The 14,439-nt window shown below is 49.5% G+C and overlaps 1 long non-coding RNA gene across 4 annotated transcripts; it reads right to left on the minus strand.

The window, feature by feature from the left end:
* Positions 1 to 790: 790 nt before the first annotated feature.
* LOC129735832 (uncharacterized) lies at positions 791 to 8,039 on the minus strand. Of its 4 annotated transcripts, none has more exons than XR_008731691.1 (4): positions 5,240 to 8,024; positions 3,714 to 3,864; positions 3,002 to 3,171; positions 791 to 2,896 (listed from the first exon to the last, which is right to left on the minus strand). It is a non-coding gene; the product is annotated as an uncharacterized LOC129735832 (long non-coding RNA). The 4 variants fall into 4 exon arrangements; XR_008731690.1 differs by having other exon boundaries at positions 4,551 to 8,024; XR_008731689.1 differs by having other exon boundaries at positions 796 to 2,896; positions 3,714 to 5,366; positions 5,675 to 8,039.
* Between the last annotated feature and the right edge of the window lie 6,400 nt (positions 8,040 to 14,439).

A 14,439-nucleotide genomic window follows, 5' to 3' on the forward strand; every position in this document is an offset into this window, starting at 1 on the left:
CTATTTGGTTGCCTGGATCCTTGTCTGGTGAACGCTTCCAATTAGGTTTGATTCACAGAGGTGCACCTATGTTTTCCTTAATTTCTGCCTGTCTGCTGCCGGGCTATTTTGTATGATAACTCCTCTTGACTGCAAAAATTAAACACCAAAATAATATTTTAAATCAGTCCCAACAGCCCTCCTTTGCTGGGCCCTAAATGCCTGCTTGCTCTCCCCGAAGCATGTTTTACCCGATGGCTCTGTGAAGTGCCATTGAGGGGCTGTCTCAGCCTTCTTGCTGAGTTTAACTTCTGCAATCGCTCAGACTTTCTGCGTCCTCTGCCTTTTCTCTCCCCTTCTCCCTTTTCTGAATTTCATAGTCTGCCAAGATTTTTTTCATTGGATTATCATTATTTTCCATGCTTTGTATGAACGAGTTGTATTTCTATTCCAAGCAACTGGAGTGCATTCCCTCCCCCCTCCCCCCCTCCCCCCCCCCCCCTTCCTTAAAGTGTCTCATTTTTGGAAGATGAATAAGAATTTAAATGGGAATTCTCACCCATAGTAATGGAAGCTGCTGTCATTTTCCCCAGCTCTCGTTTCTTTTTAAAGTGAGAGCAGAAAGATATGTAGAAAAAAATATTGCAGTTTGTGGCTTTTGAGCCTAAGCTTTGGATATTGCATGCATTTTTTTTTTCCTCCTACTGGCAAGGATGAAATTTTGCAATCAGGTCTCCACGTCTATCATGGAGTCCCAAGGGAAGAAATAGTCTTCCAGAAACCGTGTTTACTTTGTCTCTTCCGGAAAGCTAGGGTTTAACAACATGGTAATTAAATTTTTATACAACCGATTGAGTTTCATTCTTTGGCATTTTCAGGCAACTTTTAATTCTGATGTAATCTGCCCTCTGCTCTATGTATAATTCAAGCAGCTATCTGCTGCAGCCATGTCATGCAGCGCAATGATGCATTTTCTCTTTTCTCCTTCAGGCCTGTTTCTCGCAGTTACACCCTCCCCCCAGCCAGTACCTTCCTTTTTTCCCTACTAGAGTTTTGGATGTGAGGTAATTCCTCAGAGATCCCCTCTCTAACCCCAGCCTCAGGGGTTAGCTAATTTTCTCTGCTTCATATATGCTGCTCTCTCTTGGCAGCCAGGTCTGGGAGCAGATTCAGAAAACCTCTCCAATCGCATGCCTGAGAAATGCATCTCAGTGAGTAACACCTTTGAATGTGCTGGAAGGTCCATCCTTCCCCAGCCCAGAGCTCCATCGCCTGCTCAGCTGGGCAGGCTTCATCAGCTGGCTGAGGCACACGGCTGTGCTGCCCACTCAGGTGGTGCTGAGCTGGTGCTGAGCACCTTGGAGGGCCAGCGGGCCATCTCCAGCTGGGCAAAGGGCTTCTCACAAGGTCTCCCAGGTGATGCTGCAGTGAGCTGGGTGCGCTACATAGGGAGGTCTCCGCCTTCTGCTCTACTGTAGCTGAATAATTCGGGTTTGGCATGGGGTTTGGCACCCTGCTGCCTCCATTGGCACGAGCTGCCAGGGAAAGCAGCTTTTGATCAAGAAGGGCCGAGCTCTGTCCTTGCTGATAATATGACACTGCCTTTAATTCACACCGAGGGCTTGCTTCTAGCCTGAAAAGATGGTTTTCATGCAACTTCCCTGTGTGGCTCGTATTTAAAGCTAAAGCATATAAATGAAAACTACACACCCTTTATTTGCATGTCTGAACTGATGAGTGTGCAAAATGGGACCAGCGGTGGCTGCACAGCTGTGGATGAGCATCACGCATACGGGCTTTCCATCACACCTGCTCTTTCATAGGGTTTGCACAAATGGGCGAACTGCCCAAAGGGAAAATAAACAGCAGAAAATGCCCTGGGAATTCTTCAGACAGCCGAAGTGCTCTCAGCTGTTTTGATAACCAAGGGGAATTTCATGGGAGTCAGGTTTCTAAAGTGACTGTGTCGTTTCAGAAACAGAACTTGGGCATTTCTGTAGACAGCACTGCCCTGGCTTCTGCCTTGTCTGTGAGCAAGGGGAACAACAGGTTGTTAGAGCTTTAAGGGAAGTAAGATGAGGTATAATGAAAGTACTGGAACTCAGATGAGGGATGTAGGAAATGTATGTAAACAGCAATGTCTTTCCAAAGATGATACCCATAGTTCTGCCTCATCCCACCACGACAAGGAAGTTGGAGAATTCAGGGTTGTTCACCAAAAGCCGGGAGGGCAGCCACGGGAGAGGGAAGAGCACGTGATGGGACACTGAGGCATCAGCCACCTCAGAAAAAAAGGCAAGTCAGAAATTATGCGATGGAACCAGAGGAAATGCTGAACGGCTGACAGAAAGTACAGCAGGAACCTTTCACTTCTTTTTTTGTTGTAACACAAAAACAAAGGAATTGGAAAGCAGCACACTCCAAACCATTAATTTGCACATGTACCATTACCCTGTGTAACTTGTTGCCACAAGAAAGTGTTGCTGCTGGCTTTTTAGGACTCAGAAAGGGAGTAGACCGTTGGGTCCCAGGAATGTCTGGAATAGTCATAATGAGTTGTATGGAAAGTGTATGAACCCTCCTGTCCCAGAGCTTCAGCCAGGCAGCAATCCAGGTGCAGGATGAGATTCAGCGTGAAGAGATCACCTCTGTGTTGGCCTGGCAAACTTCCGTGCCTGGCCCCAGTACCATCTGACACAGGGTACTACACTGAAGAGATGTGAGGTTCCGTTGCCTTTCACAGTCCCCTCATTTTGTCCAAGCAGTGATGGCACATCTCATAACAGAGGCATGGCAGTCCTCCAGACACCCGTGTCCTCCATCTCATCGTCCTCAGATCTGCTCCTTCCAGCCTCTAGATGAGTGACCAAAACGTCCCCCTCTGCCGCTCTCTGAGCCTTATCTTGTATCTGATCGCCTGAGGAAGGAAGAGAACAGTAAAATCAAAGCTAACTAGGCTCTGATCCCTGGGACGCTCTCCTTGTTGGTGAGGGATATGGCTTGCACAGAACTTCTTGCAGACCTGCAGGGCCTGATGGAGCCGGGCTCTTTGCAGCCTGCTTTTCCCTAGAACAGTCGTCTTCTGTCTCATCACACGGCTTTTGTCAGTCCTGGTTACATGCTCTGTCTGCTTTGGGCTGGAAGCTCCTGGGGGCCCAAAGACCTCTCACCCGCTCCTGCGCCGCAAATGTCCTGTGCACCAGAAGCAGGACAGAAATAGCAAATCACCATCAAAGTGAGCGGGAGTAATTCACGAGCTGCATGTATTGCACAGCAAGGGAGAAAATTTCTGTGGCTTCACTGGGGATAGCTGCACAGAGTGGAGAATGTGATCAAAATCCCCTCTCTCCCCCACTTGGTAGTTTGAGAAGAATAATTTGATTGAAAGGCAAATCCTTTAATCTCCAGATATAAATCAACAGAATGGCAGAATTGCTTAGGACAGAGCATATCATATAGGGCATGTACTGTGTCTTTTCCCTTTAAACACACACGGGCCCTCCAGCTGTTAACCTATTTATAAAAGGTAACTCAAGGCTACACGCAGACTCCTGAGGACATCTCATTCTGTCATTGCAGCACAGACTCAAATTTTCTGTCTCAGAATAATTGGGCTTGGTTTACGAGAGGCCCAGGCTGGAGGAGAGATCAGCTCTGCCAACCTGATGCTAAACGCCCTCTCCAGTGCAGAGGAGCAGGATGAAGCCCTCCAGGCCAGGCTGTCGAGCACTTACCAGGACAAGGCTCTGCTTAGATGCAAACCTCAGCTACCACATGATGGCAAGCCTTGGCAGGTTCTCCTCTTCCCGCATGCGAACGCCCATGCTCTGGTTCATGTGCTGAGTGCGGGAAGCATCCCACACCCTGGGTCACTCACAGTAGGACCTGGGATGCAGGACAGCAGCTAGAGCTGTGCTTTCTGATGGTGCCCCGGGGACCGCAGAGCCCTCAGCAGCACTACTTGCTCCCACAGCCTCAGCATGGCACTGCAGCCACCCTCCTCCTCCTCGCCCTGCGCACCAGGTTACAGTTGACAGACAATCCCAGATCAGAAGATCACGGGGTGTGCCAGCTGCAAGGCAAATCCCATGACCAGTCAGAGAGATTTGACAGGTCTCTGGGGTGGCAGGGGTCCCTGGCCAAAATTCCATGCCTTCCTTTGTGCTGGAGTCAGCTTTGATAAGCATAACAGCCCTGGCTGGCTGGCCGGCCAATATCTGCCAGCGCCCCACAATGCTTTTGTATTTGCCGGAGCAGCGTCCTGCCTCACTCGGGCTAGTTAGCTTCTTCTTGCATGCCTGATTCATCAGAGGGAAGTGGATGTGAAATGAAGACAGCAGCATGGGAGTGGAAGTTGCAGGCTACTTTTGTAGGAGTATTCAAATTCTCCAAGATGCTTACAGGCATTCACTTTCAAAAGCATACAGAAACCCAAGTTTCCTGAAAAAAAGTTTCCTGGGTGCTACTGTAAGAGCTGAGGCAATTCTTTGCTCCACTCAAACACTTTATAGAACTGGTGCTTTTTTTTTTCTTTCTCCTTCTTTATAGAGGGTTCAGGGTGCCTTACTTACTAACTGCCACTGACGAGCACTCATTTTTGGAAATGACCCCTCCACAGGCTCTGCTGCATGTCTGAAATGATTGAGAGATCAGAGGGATGACAGGAACCTCTCAGCAACACGGGGCTTTTAAAGCGGCATCCCTGCGGAGCCAGGACAATCCCCAGCAGCCTTGCCTCCCAAGCACTTCTCATGTTGAGCATTCACCTTTGGCTATCATGTCATATGCTTTGAAGGGAGAATGACAAACTCTTGATAAATGGGCCAGAAAGCCGCACTGTTCATCGCTGTTTCTCTCCAAGACTTTTACTGTCAATGCCCTGGAACAGCCAAGCCAAGCCCTGCCACGTTACCGAGTGTCCTTAATTTGCACTGTCTCCCATCAAAGTGGCCATGAACAAGCATTTGCCAGAAACGAGCTCTCCCTGCCTGGCTCCCTCAGCGCTCACAAGTGACTCACATGATACAAGTCAGACCTACACGAAGAGCAGCCTGACTGCTGGCCTGCTTTACCTGCCCTGCTGGGCTAATGGGCCTGGCCTGGAGGGACTCGTTAGGGAGATAAGCTGGTCCCCTTACTTTTACCCCATCCACTTTCACTGCCTGACTTGATGAAGGGGCAGAGCTATTGCCCACGCACCTTCTCTCCCTCCACCTCCCCCTGCAAAAAAAAAAAAAAAAAAAAAATTACTTGCTATTACAAGGACAGATACACCGGTAGCTTCTCATAGACTTTGACTGCCATATGACCGAGGAGGGTGGTTCCTGCTGCCCTCTCTTTTAGGACAAACGGAGCTGAGAGACGACTCGCGGAGTCCAGAAAGGCAGCTGGAAAAGCAAGTGGAGAAGTAGGTTATATTCTTTCCAGGGATAAACAAAGATAAATGAGATGCTCTGAATTTTTGCATAGCAAAAATATGTGGGGAGGCAACGAATGGAGTCTGTCCTAGAGCTGCTCCCATAAAGCAAAGAGCAGACTTCAGATTTTGAACTAAAACAAGGAAGTTTCATATTAAACAGTGTCCCCACAGAAGCTAAGCTCAGGTAGAATAATAAAGGAGCCAGGAGTTTTTTCTGGGGAAGCTAGGCTTGTAAGCATGCTAGCAGCTAAGGGAACACATCAGTCAGTTGTTCACCTAGGAACAAGTCCAGCTGGGATTTCATCCCGCCTTTACATTGATGATTGCTGAACAGTTGCAGGAATTCATCTGTGTGGAGGACAGAGGTGTAGCTCATATTATATATTGCTTTTCCTTCCTTCCTTCCTTCTGATCAGGAACAAGTTATTCTGTCCTTCAGATGTAAGCTGAGCTATGAAATTCTCTCTTCCATCCTGCTCCTTCCAATACCAATGACAAAAATTCAACTGCCTTCAGCTGAAGCAAGACAGGATCTAAGAAAACCAGGAAGCCCAGTTCTCAGTGTACTGAGAAGCTATGCATAATAGGGTAAAAAACCCATAACAGCTTAAGATGTGCAAGGAGCATGCCACATATTATGAAGAAAAAGCTGTAGATGGGGATGAGACAACCAGAAGAATTTGTTCTTAGCTAGCAATGTGTATGGAAGAACAGTGATGGGAGACAGCTGCCCGGACTGTGATGCTACATGCTGTAGAAACAGATCACAGCTTTTGGGCTGATGGTAGCCCACCACCCAGGGTTTATAAATTCAGATTTTGTAAGTAGGAAGCCCTTTGTGCAATGAAATAAGGATGTTTGGATTATATTGGACAGTTGCCTGCTGCAACGCATAGTTTATAATGGACACACCTATGGCATTGCAGGGCGGCTGCCTGGTCTGATTTCTGCTGGTTAGGTGTGCCTGGCTGGGACTAGGGCGAGTGTGAACTCTGGACACTTCTGTCTCCTTAAAACACCAATAGGTTGCTCCCGTGTGACCACTGTATTGAAGGCTAGGCTTTGGACTCTTTAAGGTTTTATTTTGGGGAATAAATTCAAGGCTCAGGGAAGAACTAGAAGTTCTTTTTGAAACCAAAAGCAGGTCAGATGTACTCCCCGACATGGCGCTGATGTAACCCACTGCTTTTTGTTGTATTACTATGGCTGCTCCACAGGCACAGGAATTGCTGTCCTGCACGAGAACCAGGGTCTACGTCATCTTGGAGAACAGTTAGCAGAAAGGCTCCAGAGGACAAGAGAGGTGGATCTGCTAAGGAGAGAGAGGGATTTTTAAGCCTATAATGATCTGAAGCCCAAGGTAGGCTGGGACAGCGCTGAAATTCAAACCGTTGCCTGATCCTTCCAAAGAAAGCCATTAGGATGCTATTTAATCTTAGACCTTAAAAATAGCACATGGTACAAGCAGTTGTTATATGTATGACTTTCATCAGGACACAGAATTTCCCTGCTGTCTTCCCCTTACAAGCTCTGGCCCTGGAAATGTACCCACACTCCCAGGTTTGGGAAGAGGGGGTCAGGCAGAAGCTGCAACCTTAACTCTACATGGATGGGGTGTGCCCCCTTCCACAGCCTGATGCAAAGGGTGTTTCCTCCCTCAAGTGACCAGACATAAGAGACACACCTATTTTTGTTTTGATTTAGTCACCACACTGATTTTCTTATCTAGCAGGCCAACATGCCACATATTTTCATGAGATTTAGTAGCTCAGTAGCTCCCTCGGGTCAGATGAGTGACACATACAGCCCTTGGGCACATGCAGGAGCCTTGCTGTCGACAGACAGGGGATGATCTCCCTCCCTTGTGGTTTAATTTGCATAATAGCTTGTGATGGTTTAAACCGTGAAGAATGAGGCTGAATATTCCTCCTGCATGTTTGTTGTCACTGTACCAATACTGTATGATCTCACCTTTCTCTTGTTTGAGGGAGTTTCAGCCATGTGCACCACGTGGCTTCACTCAGGGCAAGCTGTGCCTGGCAAATTTGGTGGCCTTCTACAGTGGGGTTACAGTGTTGGTGGAGGAGGGAAGAGTGACTGACGTCACCTGCCTGGACTTGTGCAAAGCATTTGACACTGTCCCACACGACACCCTTGTCTCTGGAGAGACATGGATCTGAGAGACGGAGCACTTGGTGGGTAAGGAATTGGCTGATGATCGCACTCAAAGAGCTGTGGTCAATGGCTCAATGTCTGGGTGGAGACCAGTGACAAGTGGCATTCCTCAGGGGTTTGTACTGGGACCAGCACTGTTTAACAACTCTGTTGGCAACACAGACACCGGGACCAAGCCGCCCTCAGCAAGTTTGCCAACAACAGCAGGATATGTGGTGCAGCTGACATGCTGGAGGGAAGGGATGCCACCCAGAGGGACCTGGGCAGGCTGGAGAGGTGGGCCCCTGCAAAACTTATTAAGTTCAACAAGGCCAAGTGCAAGGTCCTGCACCTGGGTTGAGTCAACCCCCAGTATCAACACAGGCTGGGCAATGAAGTGATTGAGAGCAGCCCTGAGGAGAGGGACTGGGGGTGCTGGTGGGCGAGAAGCTGGACGTGACCTGGCCACGTGCACTCGCAGCCCAGAAAGCCCCCCATGCCCTGGGCTGCATCCCCAGCAGCGTGGCCGGCGGGGCGAGGGAGGGGGCTCTGCCCCTCTGCCCCGCTCTGCTGAGACCCCCCTGCAGCGCCGCCTCCAGCTCCGAGGCCCCCAGCATAAGGAGGGCACGGACCTGTTGGAGCGGGGCCAGAGGCGGCCACGGAGATGGCCAGAGGGCTGGAGCCCCTCTGCTGCGCAGCCGGGGTGGGAGCGCTGGGGCTGTTCAGCCCGGAGAAGGGAAGGCTCCTGGAGACCCTGGAGCACCTTCCAGCACCCAAAGGGGCCGGCGAGGACGCTGGGGAGGGGCTTTTCCCAAGGGCCTGCAGCGCCAGGACAAGGGGGAACGGCTTTGCACTGAGAGAGGGCAGATGGAGATCAGAGCTGAGGGAGAAATCCTTCCCTGTGAGGGCGGCGAGGCGCCGGCACGGGCTGCCCAGAGCAGCTGTGGGTGCCCCAGCCCTGGCAGTGCCCAAGGCCAGGCTGGACGGGGCTGGGAGCCACCGGGGCTGGGGGAAGGGGGCCCTGTGCGTGGCAGGGGTGGGACTGGGGGGGCTTTAAGGGCCCTTCCAACCCAAACCATTCAGGGATTCTGTGATTCTACAACTATGCCTGCCATAAAAAGCATGTTCTTTCATCACCTACCATCCTGCTATCTACATTTCATCCCTATGTCTTGTTCTCCTGTCCTGCATGCAAGGAGGGTTGCATTTCTGCACCAGAAGGGCCACGGTGGAATCTATGCATCTGTCCCTGGATGCTGTGTTTTATTGCAAGCGTCTTTCCAGCTGCTTCACCACATCGGTGAGTCCTCCTGTCCAATACAGGTGTGCACGTGCTCCCAGGACATCCTCTCCCCTGCCAAATATAGTCCTCTCCTGCCCCACCTCACCCTCCTCAACCCATGGGATGTCTTCATCCCCTGCCAGCCGTCATCCACCCTCAGACTGCTCTGTGTCTATGAACAACCATCTTGGTCTCCAAAGGTGAGATGACAAAGCTTTGCTGCCAGGAACTGAAATGTGCTGCTTGCTGACCATCACTGTGTGTCAGTGCTGTATGCACGGTCATGCTGGGGTTGCTCCCTCTGCCTGGGGAGGGGGTCTGCTCATACCACCCCTCCAAGACTGCACCAACTCCAAAGCAGTGCTGCAAAGACACCCTGCCACCCCTGAGGGTCTCCGCAGTCGAGGTCGGGCTCCATCACTGCCTGACAGTCCCATCTCCCTTCAGCCCCGTGTTTCCTCACCATATCTCCTTGGCCCATTCCCTATCACTTCAAAGTACCCTCGCTGCCATCTCCCCTCACCGTTCCCATCAGCCACCCTCCCCTAGCCACATCCCTTCAGCCCACTTTCTGCTTCCCCTCAGCCACGTCCCCTCGGGCCCCTATGCCCCTCAGCCCAAACTCCCCCGCTCCACATCCCGTCCCTGCTCCCCTCAGGCCTCTCCCCTCACCCCCACCGCCCCACGGCTCCCCTCCTCCGCTGGTCCCCTCAGCCCGCCCCCGCGGCCCCTCTCCCCGTGCCCCACCCAGCGCCATGGCCCCTCCGCGCCGCACCCTACCTCGCTGCCCTGTCACTGCAGCGCCGCCTCAGCCCCGCCCGCCGCCCTCCCGGCCCTGCGCCGCCCGCGCTCGCGGGGATTGGCGGGCGGCGGGCGCGGCGCGGCGCCATTGGCGGAGCGGCCGAGAGCCCGCCCGCGGCGCTAGCAGGGTACTGCGCTCGGCGTGAGGCCAGCGCGGCTCCGTTCCCTCCTTCTCCTCCCCTCAGCCGGGCCCGCAGGGGAGAGTGACACTGACCAGGCGGCTCCGTCCCGGCGGCAGCCCCCCGCGCCCCCCTCCGCTTCTGGTAAGGGCCGTCGCGGCGGGCTCCGAGCTGCGGGCGGCGAGAGGGCGTGGGGATACCCCGCTCCGAGTGGGGAGCGGGCGTGGCGCCCTCTGAGGCGGTGTGAGGCGATGGAGGGGCGGCCCGGCCCGGGCGGCGGGGGCTCCGGCCTCGCCCTTGTGGGGGGGCCTGGCGGGGGGCGGCGGCGCTGCCGGGTCTTTTGTGAGGGGCACGGGGCGGGAGGCGCCGGGCCGGGGGGCCAGGCCGCGGCGGCGGCCGCCGGCAGCGCGGGAGGGAGGGAGGGAGGGAGGGCCGGGCTGGGCTGTGGGTGACAGAGGGCGGAGGGCGAGGGGGAGGAAGGTCCCGCAGCATCAGGAGAGCATCTGCGCGGCCGGGGTCGTCCCGGAGGAGGTGGGCGCTGCCGGGGGGCGCCTTTGTTGCAAGGGGGGGAAAGGCTGAGGTGGCCCGCGGGCGGGCGGGTGGGCTGCAGCCCTCGCAGCGGTAAGTTCGGCGGGGCTCCATTAGAGCTGCCCCCCTCCGACACATGGGGGGCGCGTTTGGGGGTCGAGGGCAACGCTGCGAATCGGCATTTCTCCTTGGGACCTCTCAAAACTTTGTGTAACGTGTTTTTTTCCCCCGTCCTTCCCCACTATCCTCCTGCTTGGCCAATCTCCTTCCCTGCTTTATAAGGATCGCTGTGGAGTTGCATCAGGGGATATTTGCGCCGCAGCTCGGTAACGCAGAAGGGATAAGTATTTGCAGAGTTGCTGCTTGCTCGCAGCCTGGTGCGCTGGGTGTGGCGCGGTGTGGATGCGGCACTCGAGGCCTGCATGGTAGCGCTGCCCAGTCATCGGCAGATTCAAACATCTATTTATATAGATCAGGCCCGGTTTCAAGATGAGCAAACTTCTTTTGGAAAGAACAGTTGTAGTGATAAGTATTAAACAAATGTTTGCTACAGCATGATGTAAGGTTGCTGATGATAAGTTGAAGCTCTAGACAGTGAAGTTTTTGGTCCTGAAGATGCTGTTCTACTGCCAGAAGCTACCTCTTAAGTGTATCTTGCTGTAGGTAGTATGCTTTGTTGTAAACTCTACCCCTCTTAGAAGGCTGTGTTAAGTGCATGATCTGTGAACATATTAAACCTGAACTTAGATGTTGGGGTTTGGTTTGGGTTTTTTTAGGTTCTTCTTGATAACTCTTGCTTGGTGGCTCCTTTCCTTGTTTCTTTTCCTTCCTTTATGTTCTTATGTTTCCATTCCTGTATGGATTTAACAAACTAATTTATTTTAGCTTTTTTTAAAAGTTTTCTTTTTCTTTAAAGCTGGAGTCCTATGTTTAATGAACCATATTCTTCCCAGCTTACAATTTCAGCAGAGTATCGGAAAGGCTTCTTGAATAATGTAATAGATGTCTAAGTACTTTCTCAGTATTTCAGCTTGTGGAATAGCAAGCCTTGCTCGGTGCCTCCTTATGCCCCCTTTATGTAGGGCTCTGTGTGTGATGCTGCTGTAGCTTTGTTTTGTGAACTGAAAGGACAGGGGTGTGCTGGTGTTGTACAGCTTATTTCCTCTTTGCCAAGGCTTGATTATTCCACCTGGTAGTGTATGTTTCACTGGTGAGATATATATATATATAAGAGGTGCTTTTGCAACTTGATTAACTTTTAGATTTATTTGTCTTTCTCCAAAAAAGGAAGTGAAAAGTATTTTATGTAGCAATACTATTAGGATAAAAGTGATATTGGCTGGATGGACCTGTCTGTGTTAAAATTGCTTTAAGTTTGCGTTTTGTTTTGTTTTTTTTTTCTTAGGAAAACTGGTAAATTTTCTGATTATCTTTTCAGATGCGTTGTGGAGGGTTCATGTGCTCTTTTAATTTTTTTTTAAAATCTTTTTTGCCCTTCTCACACCAGAAGAGATGAGCTTTTTCAGATATAAAAGGACCTTATCTGACTTGCTCTTGAAACAGCAGCAATATCATTTATCTTTTGTTTTCTTCGTTAGTGACAAATAATAAGCTTAAAGGCAGAATAGTTGATCTGTTTGTGAATGTGATTGTTGACTCTAAAACTGGAGGACGTGGATATTATTAAATCTGTATTATGTGTCTTTGCAGAGATGACATCAGGGAAATATCAAATAATACAAAGAAGTGTCAGTGGTTTTACGATCACAGCCCTGCAAGTTCAGCCTAGAGCACAGTGTTGCCATGGGTACAGTTTTGTGGGTTACCCCTCGTTCCCCCTGAGTCCTCAGATGATATTAGGAGAGGATTATGTCAGTCTTGTCCTTAAATAAGAAGTGGGAAGCCTGTTGGTAGTACACTTATGCCAGCGGATACTCACTGAAGCTTTAATATCTGACTTCATCATATTGTTTCTTAAAAGCTAATGGCTCTTGTCAGTCAGTTTACAAGTTGCTGGCCGGTGATCCTTGGGCAGGTTCCTAGGAGTGTTGAACACCACAGCTCAGCTCTGGGAACTGCAGAACCTCACCCTTGCAGGATATCTGGAGATCTGTTTTAACAAGTTGCCTAATTTGTCTGTGGGAAACTTTGAAGGTTAGGAGTAGTGTAGTGGTGTGGGTAAATGCATAACTTTAGCCCTTGCCTGCTCCTTTGTATGAGTTGGCTGTGGGCATCGTAAGAGAGTGGGGTGAAAAGACCAGGAGGTGAATAATCACATGTCAGGCTCCCATAAGCTGTTGAAACCAACTTGGACTTACTCTGGTACCTCTGTGTGCCCTGCCTTACAGTACTGGTAAGTGTCATTTAAAGATGGCAATACTAATTCTGAAAACTGAAGTTTAGAGTACTCATTCATTTCTCTTCCAGGGACACTAGACAGTTAAATCTAGGTTTTAAATGCCAAAGTATTGCTTAAACTGTTTTTTCCATTATGATGTTAAACACCCCCCACCAACAACAATGTAAGCATAAGACAACCTGACCATCAGAAATCCAATGAAAATAGAAGCAACTTGGGGTTTTTTTTTGTTTTGGTTTTTTTGAAGGAGCAGCAGATAAGGCTGTGTGGAGGCTGGGACATAACAATTTCTACTCCTAAGCTCATTTTATGAAGTCTGATGAATACTCAGTTTAAACAAATGAGTTACGTATCCTTTCTGGTGTTTGTAAAAGGGCTGACGCAGCCCTAATTTTAGTAAATGGAGCTATAATTATATTTGAGGTCCCAACCTCTGTAGTATTTCAGTGGTTACCTCTTTTTCCCTAGAAATAAATGAATCTGGGCCATTAAATCAGATTTGAATTCTTGCAGAGTTCAGGTCTAGTGTAGACCCATCGCTGTTAGTACTGTTCCTGCTGTTGTGTACTATTCTTAAGCTAACCTCCTGTTCACTAAACTATTGATATCTTCAGCTAATAACTTGGTACTTAAAGTGCGTTTGTCTCAATGTACATAGTGATGATGTGCAGACTTCCAAATTCTGATACAAGTTTGGCATATGACTAAAGGAAACCACTGGTTGGACAGGGTATAAGTCTGTCAAGATGAATTTGAACTACTTGCAATTAAATGAAAGTGGTGGTTACTTAAAAGCCAAACAATGTATAACTGCATGTTGGTTTGGCCCAGAAAAATCCCCAATAATTTATTTTGCTAGTCCAGACATAGATTGGAAGATAAGATTCTGGTCTTTTGCTTTGAGAATGAAGAGTTCAAGACATGTTACTCACCATGTTGTTGCCAGTCTGATTGTAGATGGCAAATTATGTTTTGTATATGTGCTTCTGGAGTTGGGGAGGCAAACTTGAAGCAAATATTACTCTGGAAGACAGATAGTTTTTTCCTGTAGCTTCGAGTTTACACTTCCTGTCCCAACTAAAATAGATCAATCTTTTCCTTAGTCAAATGCCATGTATATGGCTTCCTTGTGTTTTAATAGTGCAATTTTTTTTCTTGAAGGCAGATTAAATTATACTCAGCTGTAGATCAGAGAAATGCAGGTGTCTGTGATTATAGCAGACAGTATGGTGGCAGAACAGCTTGACTTGTGCCTGAGCCATCATTGCTGCCATCATCTGCTACAGAGTTCGTCGCCCAGAAGAATGGGTCGATGTGCTTTGGATCAGGTTCTTGAGGAGGTGGCATAAGCTGGGTTGAACAAAGTACGGCCCATGTGACTAAAGTGTACAGGTAAGCTTGCACAGCACGCAAACCTGTGTTTCCCCTGTGGTGGATTTCTCCAGCCTCCTACAACTCGGAAGCCAATTTCGTGACTTAGTTTCGCACATGCAGATGGATTTCTTGTGGTAAGAAAAGGTCAGTGAAATCGGTTGCCGTAGATGTTACGCTGTTTTTAACTTGATAACAATAAGAATAGGATATTTCTGCCTTACACTAGTGCACTGTTGCTCTTGGGGAGGCTCCTTAATAAAGTTTTATGTTGGAAATTGTTAAATATTACAGTTATTTTAAATTATTGGGAATTCTAACCCCAGAGGATTATGGATAGACATTAGTGGGATATTTAAGCAGTATTTAAGCTCTAGCACTCAAATGTATCGGGATAGTGCTAAGGGGTGTGTGTGGGGAATATGTT

This window comes from Falco cherrug, chromosome 4 (genome assembly GCF_023634085.1).
Source record: "Falco cherrug isolate bFalChe1 chromosome 4, bFalChe1.pri, whole genome shotgun sequence".
Classification (NCBI taxonomy): Eukaryota; Metazoa; Chordata; class Aves; order Falconiformes; family Falconidae; genus Falco; species Falco cherrug.